At 57.1% G+C, this 9,025-nt stretch overlaps 1 long non-coding RNA gene across 1 annotated transcript; it reads left to right on the plus strand.

Annotated features, from left to right (window-relative positions):
- Nucleotides 1-5,587: 5,587 nt before the first annotated feature.
- LOC119157378 lies at nt 5,588-7,266 on the plus strand. Its single transcript, XR_005107508.1, has 2 exons — nt 5,588-6,180; nt 6,763-7,266. It is a non-coding gene; the product is annotated as an uncharacterized LOC119157378 (long non-coding RNA).
- Nucleotides 7,267-9,025: the final 1,759 nt, after the last annotated feature.

Here is a 9,025-nt window from a genome sequence, read left to right on the forward strand (position 1 = left end):
TCCACCAAAGCTGCTCCTAACCCTTTCCCAATGGATCTGGTGTGTGGGAGAGGCAGATCCCCCATGCCCCAGGGATGGTGTCAGCTCCAGCAGGGAAACCTCCCCCTTCCCCAATCCTGCCAAAACGTTTCAGTCCTGGGCTGCTCCAGGCAAGAGTTTTGCTCGCCATGTCCAGTGCTCTGGCTCCCAGCGCCCCCACAGCAGGTGGCAATTGGCTGTGACATGGGGCATTGCCATCACACAGCAGCCCCCCGGCCATGGAGCTCAGCAGGCTGTGGGAGCGGGTGGAGGCTAGCTCCCACGCTGGTGCTCTCAAGACTGGGACCAGCATTAGCAACACCCTGGGGGAGGAAGGCCAGGTTACACTGGTCTGAGTATCCCCAGGCTGAGCAGATGCTGCTGAAAAAGCTCCACCAAGCTTGCATGGCTGTGGGGGTCTTTGCAGTGGAGTTGAGTGCCTCGTGAAGGCCAGCACTGGAAAGCAAAGCTTTGGCCCTAATTATGCTCCAAAGTGGGGGGAAAAGGTCCTTGCAAGGGGGGCAAACTCATGATGAGGCAATGTCATGCTGAGCTAGTCCCTGAGAAACAGGGACACTGCTGCAGAGCAGATCCCGTTCCTGGCACGTGGTGCTTGGACTTGGATTCCGCTGCCACAGGACCAGGGCACAGCACAGCCAGGACAGGGCCCAACACAGAACCTTTATCTTTTTCCCCCTGCTCTACTGGGCATCTCGCTGGAGGAGTGAGAACAAGCCTGATGAGGGAATTAAGCGCACTACCAGCCTCACACCCAGCCACCAGCCACATTTACGAGCTGTGACTGTCTAGACAGTTTCCAAGAGTCGGTGGCTGTCTTGCTTGCTGCACTCCCTACAATCACATCCCAGGCATTAATTCAGAAATAAAACAGACTGGCAAAGGCCCATAAAATTAATTAGCTCTCACTTTAAATTAAGCATCTCAAATGGGTGTTTCATGGAGATTTAATTAAAAGACTGAAAGTCATACTGTAAGCAATGGCTGGAGCTGAGCTGGAGAGGATGGGGTGTAGGCACAGGGCTGGAAGCTGGCACTGTGTCCCTGGCTGCGCCGAGCTGTCAGACCGGCAGTGTGCACAGCAGCAGCTGCTGGGTGTGATGAGTGTGGGTGAGCTGGTGTCTCCTTCCCAGCATCACCGTGTCCCCTCTCCAGCACAGGCCAGTCCTTGCAGGGGCATCTGCGCCCAGAGCAGGGGCAGACGGGTATGCAGGAGCAAGACCTGAAGTGGGCAGCACGCTGCTAACAAGGAGGGACTTCTCTGAGGCAGAGGGAATTTGGGGTCTGTCCACATGCTTGTGCATGGCCCTGGTGACCCTCCCTCAGCACCAGAGGATATGGCATGTGGGGGAGCAGGGGAGGAGTCCCAGACAGGGGCAGGGTATGCCCAAAGCATGCACTAACATCACCAAGGTTGAGAGGGATTCGGCTGGGTTCAGCTCAGCGTGAGACATGTTAGCTCCATCAGGCATCACCTGAGGTCCCCCTGGGTGGGACATCCAATGCACACCCAACACACTGGGTGTGCCTCAGTTACGCACTGGCAATTAATGGGCAACACAGTACTGAACAAGCACTGGTCGAGGGCAGCTCTTGCCCCAGAGAAATGTGTGCTGTCACACCATGTCACTCTCCTTGTGCTCTGCCCGCAGGTGCCCTCCAGCTCAGCCTTGGCAGGGCTCCACATGGCCACAGTATGATCCCAGACTGCAGGCTAATGTTCATGGTCTCAGCATACCACTCAAGTTTGATGCTAATGAAAAGTAAGAACTGGAGAAGGAAGAGAAGGTTATTTTCAGCCCTGAAAAGCCCTGAGGTTGCTTAGCAGTGTATCCAAGCAACACCCCTTTCTGATTATAGAGTAACTTCTACCCCTCTCCATCACCCCTGCCTCTAGATCTTCAGTGAGTTCAGGACAGGACACTGGGAGCACATAGCAGCAGGAACACACTGAAGAAAAAAAAAAATCTTCATTTCCCAACAGGGCACACTTCTCCCCAGGTATCACACACACACACACAAACACAGATGTGTTAAGGACTGGGGTGCCAAAGAATTCCCTTCTGCTGGAGAATGGGCAGGTCTTAAAATCCAGCAGCTCTGAAGCATGAGAGCAGAGTCCTTTTCTGAACCTCACCAGCCCTGGCACCTTCACTGTAGCCTGGCAGCCTCTGGGGCAGGGGCCTTCTGGTTCAGCTCACTGCTGTTGGCAATAGCAGTATTAAGTCCAGACCAAAGCCCAGGATAACCACAGCCCTGCCATCAGCCTGGGACCAGAGACTTCATCATCCTGTGGAGAGGACCATCCACCTGCGAGACAGTCCTGCTCCATGCTGCTCTTGAAGCCCATGCTCCAGAGGAGCCTTCCCAAGGGTAGTCCCTGGGAAGCCAGCACATTACTGGATGGCTGCACAGCTCAGCTCAGCTGTGGCTTACCCTTTGCTTGGTGTCGTATTCTGATTTGAGGTCCCTCATTGTTTAAGTTGAAGCCCTGCAGCCCTGAAGCCCTGAAGTAACAACTGGGCTGCAGCAAGCAGCTGGGGCTGTTTTTACCCTGGGGAGCAAACAGGGGCCAGGCAGGCTGTCCTTCCCTAGTCATGCTGAGCACTGCTGGCTCACGTCTCTCCCAAAGCAATGCCCAAGGAAAGCAACTCTTTAGGGTAAGGAAGGACCTCTCCCAGCCTCCCAAGGCTGCCCAGCTGGGTGCTGGCAGCAGCTTGAGGGTACAGTGCCTTGGCCAAACACCCTTGCACGACTCTGGCCAGTATGGCAAACATGAGCAGAGAAGCAAGGGAGCTTGTTACGCTGAATCCCAATCAGAAAGGATTGATCACTAGCTTTAGTCATGTGCTGCTAACACTGAAACCACCCCTCCAAGGCTTTCCAGCTCCCCCAGCTTAGAAGGGGCTCCCTCTGCCACCTGGGGCTTGGCGCCTTAGATGAAACCCCACACTGGGTGAAGAAATTTGGGCTGGGGAGGGAGAGAGGACCCTTTGAAGTCTGCCTGGGGACTCCAGTCAAAGCACAAACAACCACAAGGCTTTCCTGTGTTACATAAACTTGGTGCTTAAGATATCACTTTTAACATTTCTCCCAGGAGAGCACTGGTGCTGGTGTCTTGCTGTTTCTTGACATACTGTTTTCTGGAGAGAGAAGCTTGAATTTGAATAATGAGGCTTTGACAGGAAAGTGTACTGCCTTGCTTTCTTGCTTTGTGCTGAAGACTATTCCTTCCCCTGAGGAGCAGGCAGACCCAGCCTGGCCACCAGAGTCTGGAGAAGATGAACAAGAAAGACCATGCTCAGGAACATAAGCCCCACAGGTTTCCGTGCGAGCGCTCCCCCCTGTTCCCCGCCTCCCTGCACCCGCCTGTGCTGCAGATGTGATCCCAGCAGCTCTTACTCATAAAGGCCACACACATAAGACAGGCCCAAAGGGTGTTGTTAAATGTGCATGTCTCACCATTATGTAATGGCTAATTTACCTTAATTATATTAAACTTATAAAAAATTTTTATTTTATCTCATTCGTAAACTATCTATGCTGCTTATTTTTTTGCTCTGCCCCAGCTTTCTGGCAAGCAATTCCCAGCTGTTTAAACAGTGGCCCATTCACAGCACATCCTGTCGCTACCTGGCTTATTTTGCACTGGAAACATTAGTCCCCAATACTGCTACTGATGTGACAGTATTGCCGGGGCCCCAGTTACTTCATCAGCATTTTGGGGGCATTTGTGAATCCTGCACAGCTACAGCCGGGTTGGACCACGCCGGTTCTCTCACCCGCCCACCTCACCTTCCCTTGGCCACTCAGGCACCTGGTTTGCACGTGAGCTGTTAAAGGTGACATTCTCCGCAGCTTTCTCTAATCCATTCAGACTTGCATTCAGTTCATGACAGCCCATTAATTTGTGTCTGAGACTTAGAGACATCCCCAGAGGAATACTGCCAAAGCATCTATCTGCACCCAAGTGGGATTGGAAATCCTTCTGGGAACATGAGGCTCCTTGTAAAGCTGTACCGGCATCAGGCTCTGCGGCTCAAACTGCTCCTCCCTCCTGGATTTCCCCTCACACCACCTCCCTGCGCAATGATTTTGTCACCTCAGAAACATGGAAACAAGTGGCCAGAATGAATGAACCATGTCATGCTGCCCTAGCTGCTCCTAGTCCTCGTGGCCCTTGGCTCCAATTGCCCTGTGTGGTCTCCAAACTCTTCTTTCCCTGCTGGGTCTGGGGAAAGTTGGCAGTGTTGCAGGTCTTAAATCTCCCTCTGCCTGTGCATGCTCAGTAGTCTGTTCTCCCCTTGCCCCTCCCCTCACATGCTGTACCATGGAGCTAATCCCCAGAACCACCTCTGGGATATTTCATTGGATGCAAAGATGCTTGCAAACTTCACCTTCTCAAGCCGAAGCCCTCTGGGTTTTGCCTCCTCTGCAACCAAAAGAGCGGCACCCTGCAGCCACTAGAAAAGTTTCCAGAGGAGCTCTGTGTTCACCTGCGTCTCTGCACCCAACAGGCCTTTCTCTTGCAAAGTCCAAAAGCGCCAGAGCGGTGTGAAATGCCTGAGATTGGGTCCAGGTGTCAGGCTGACACCTGTGCAAATGCACACTTCTGTGCAAGGTATATTGTTATGATCAGAAGCCATTTGCTGCAGAATTTCTCAAAATGTATTCTTTTAAGGGCTGTTCTCACTGTGTTTATAGAAGCAGTCACCACAGGGCCTGCAGCCAGTGTGCTTCCATTGTCTACAGTAATTCAAAGGCTCAAGGGGCTGTGTTATGGGCCAAACAGGGGCATCATTCACTCTACGGTGCCTTTACCGCTCGGATGTGTGCGGGCTGGTGCCGTGCCCACGCTGCAGGGCTCTCTGCAGCAGCATCTGCCCCGGCGTCGAGGCTGCCCCCCCCGCTTTGTTTCCCCCCAGTAGTCATCCTTTGCGTTAAGGCCTCCCCGGACCGGCTAAGGGCACCCTGGCTCCCGCCGCGCCGTACCACAGGGGGGCCCTGCTCCCCCCGCCCGCCCCCGGAGCCCGCCGGGAGCACGGCCCCTCGCCTGCTACCCATGGGCGCCCCAGCCCCGCCGCCGCTCTGCGCGGCACCCCCCGCCCGGTGCCGGCGGCCCAGCGCCGAGGACTTGCTGCCACCCAGCGGCTGCTGCCGCGCTGGAGCCCGGCTCCCGCCCCGCCCCGACTCCCGCCCCGCCCCGGGCCGCCCCGGCCCCGCCCCGACTCCCGCCCCGCCCAGACTCCCGCCCCGGCTCCCGTCCCGCCCCGGCTCCCGCCCCGCCCCGGACTGCCCCGCGCGCAAAGCACACGCGGGCGCGCGCCTCCGCGAGCTCCCGCACGCGCGTCCGTGTTCGCACAGGGGCGGGCGCCCGCAAGCGCGTGCGTCTGTGGCTGTCCGCACGGGCAAGCGTCTGCCCGCGTGCACGCGCGGCCTGGGTGCGCGCGAGCGGGGCGTGGCCTAGTGCAGGCGCACGAGCGGCCCGCGCCGCCGGTGTGCGGGCGGACGCGCGTGTCTGGCAGCCCGGTGCCCGCGTGCAGGCGGCAGGTGCGCGTGCCGCAGCTCCGGGAGCGGCCGGCACGGGCGGGTCGCGCGGCCCCGCGGCAGAGCCAGCGGGAGGGAAGGGGCCGCCGGGGCACGCGCCTGGCGCGCGGGGCTGCGGTGCGGCAGAGCCGCCCCCGGCCGCTCTGTCCTGCGGCTCTGGCCGGTTCCTGCGCGGTTCTTGCAAGGCGCGCAGGCCCGGGGGCCGCGCACTACGGGGTGCGCGTCGCCTGGCCCAGCGCACCGCGGCGGGAATGGGGGAGCCGGTCCTGCTCCAGCTGCTGCTGAACCGTGCACCTGCTCCCAGGCACGCAGCTCTGCCGGTGCCGGCAACCTCCGCGCGCTCCCAAGGCTGCGCGTAACTGATGGCACAGCTGAGCTGTGTTTGACGTAAGCCGCCTCTGTTTGGCAGCGCGCATCCGCCACCGGGCCGCAGACCTGTGAGGTGTGGAAGAGGGCGGTCTCTCCTGCTGAGCTCTCCGCCTTGGGCGCAGGAGCACTCCAGGGTGCCCCGCTCCAAGCAGCTCTCCCTGATCTTGCCTGTAAGCTGCCGATGGGCTGGGTGGCCTCCATCATCCAGGACGTCCTGTCCCATCAACAGTGAGTACAAGGCACAGCCTTTACTGTGCCTGCCAACAACCAGCTGGGTGTTAGAAGTTCCAGCTCAGGCTGCTGCCTGCGACTGGGAGCCCCAAGTGAGATGCAGAGGCACGGGTCAGCCAAAGGAGCAGGACATCTTCTCCCAGAAACAGGTGCCAGGTGGGGGACGGAGTGCAGGTCAGCCATGTGGGTGTTGCTGGAGCACAGCTGGTTCCACAGCAGTTCTGCAATGGGTTGCAGAGTTCTAGGGTGCAGCATCCCCATGGCACCCTCCAGAAGAGAGGTCAGTGTCGTGTCCCAGTCCCCTGCTCCCTTTCACTTGTCCAGGGCATGCACTGTGGTGTCGGATCCAAGGTGGGGGGCAGTGAGCTCCTGATCCCAGCCATGACTGTGGGCATCTGCCAGGTGGGACTCTTGGGTGGGTACAGATCAGGGACATGCAGCCCCATGCACCTCCTCCCCCAAGGCAGCACGTGCAGGTCCCTGCCACCAGAGTTGGGAATTAGTACAGCTCATTCTCTGCATAGCTTCTGATGGCTGTTCATTCTTACTGCTGCTGTGCCCTCCCTTGACCACCCCCAGCGCAACCAGGCGAGGCTCCATGGCCACGTTCTGCCAGCTGGCCCAAAGTGGAAGGACCTAGAGGCAACAGGTCTGCTTTGCGCTGGCCAGGTTGTGAGCAGGACCATTCCCATGGACCCTCATCACCTAGGGACGTTCGAGTGGGCAGCTGGAGCCACAGGTCCCTGTTTGATACTCTGCACCCAGAACAGGCTTAGCTCATCTCAGAGATGCCCAAAATTTGGACAGCCTCCATCTTCATCCTCTGACCACAGGAAAACTTGGCAAGAATGAGACTTTGTCCAGCAGTTTTGGCACTGATTGGACAAGCATTGAGCACGATTAAGTTCATTTCCACACTCAATTGAACATAGTGCAACTTCATTCGTATTAATAAAGCCCTAATCTCCATGGTCACTCAAGTGAGTATCTTAGGTAGGAATTTACTGTGTGGCAGCTCCTGGCAGTGCCACAGCTGGGCCGCCCATCACCAGTGTTAATTAAAGACGGAATTAAAAATTATAACCATGGCTGTCCTGCTTCTGTCTTTCTGATGAATTATAATATCTCCCATAAATTAACAAGGGTAGGGAAGAAACAATACCGTAACTGCAGGGGCTTTCCAGGGAAGCAAATTGCTTTAAAGAGATGATAATTTTTTAATATCTCAAATTACGTGTTTTTGGAAGCGCCGCTGCTGTGTCACTTCCTTTACCAGCGACTGTAAACAACACTGGCTCTTTCACCTTCACAGGAGAGACCAGTGAGGAATGGGGGCCCTCACCAGCCCCAGAGCAAGGGAGGCAGAGGATTCCCTGGGGGTGAGCCTGTCTGGGGTAAACACCGGTCCCTGGCTAGTGCCAGCACACTGGGAGCACAGGCCAGGAGAGGCTCCTTTGGCTGCCAGGGGTGGCCAGGGGACCTGGCTTCCAGTGTCAGGGTGGCAAGCTGGAGAGCCACGGCATGGAGCTGGAATCTGCCTGGGAACGACATCAGTGGGACACGTAGCCTCGAGCGAGGGTCTTTGCCACCCAAGGGGCAAAGGAGGTTGGATGGTGGGATGGGTCTTCCATGGGACTCATGGCTGGCTCAAGGTCTGGCCCAAGGCTCTGATGCTGAGATGCCTCAAGTTGGGTGTGCAAGACCTGAAGTGAACCCAATACCAGCAGTCTGCACCAGCCCAGGTGGGCAGCACCCAGCCCAATACCAGGAAAGCCTTTGTCCTGCCAAGTCTGCCCCATTAGCCTCAGCCATATAACCCCCGAAGGCAGAAACAAGAGCCATCCATCCTCTACCCAACCAGTCCTCTCTCCACAGGCCAGTGCTGCAAGAAGGAAGGACTGGCTTGTTTTCCTTGCACACAGCTGAAACTAGGCTACACAGATCTGTGCCTAGGTAATTTACTGTCCCCATCCACTGAGCCATTCCTCCCTGCAGCATCCCTGTTCCCTCTCCACAGGTGTTCCACATCAGCACCTGGGAAAGCACTTTTAACAGGCCATAACTCACCCTCCTTCCTCTCGTTCTGTGGCCACAAGGAAACAGCCAGAAGGCCTGTGCTAACAGATGCTAACACATCCCTGGGGGCTGGGGTAGGCGACAAGGGATGGGGTACGTCCTCCTCCTTGGTCAGGCATAGGGGAGCATTCCCCAGGTGCTGCCCAAGGCTCTCACAGTATCCGTCCTAGGCAACTGGATGATTTTGTGTGGGGCTGGCACCAGTGAAGAGGGGTTGGGTCCGTGGGATCCCAGGAGGTTCCTGGGCTCAGTGCGGTGGCTGTAGCTGTTTTGGCTCTCCCTGCAGAGATGGTGGCCCCAAGCTGCGGTCACCCTCTTCACCAGAACAGGCGGATGCTGCAGTTGCCAGCTGCCTGTTCAGCCCCACTCAGCTTGGCACTGGCATTGGCACTAATACCTCCTGGTTAGGTGCAGGAAAGATAGGGGACATCAGAGGTGTGGAGGAAGCAGATATCCAGGAGCTGGCATCATTCTCTGATGTCTGAGCTGAACTACCAAAGCACTGAGCTGGGCTTGAGGGGTTAGAGGGGATGGGAAATAAGGCTACAGTGCCTGAAATGGACAGAGAAGCTGGATGGTCTTTTACTTTTGAAGTCTGGACTCTGGGGTGGGCGAAATCCTCATCAGGCACTCCAAAGAAGATACACTGCGGGCAGGGTGCCCAAGGGTCCCAGAAAAGCTCCCCTCTCTTTCCCCAGGTACCCTGTGCCAAGTCTTCCCCTTCTGCATGTGCCGCTGCATGGGGACCCCTGGCAAGCGTGCAGCT

The sequence above is a fragment of the Falco rusticolus genome, chromosome 14 (genome assembly GCF_015220075.1).
Source record: "Falco rusticolus isolate bFalRus1 chromosome 14, bFalRus1.pri, whole genome shotgun sequence".
Taxonomy (NCBI): Eukaryota; Metazoa; Chordata; class Aves; order Falconiformes; family Falconidae; genus Falco; species Falco rusticolus.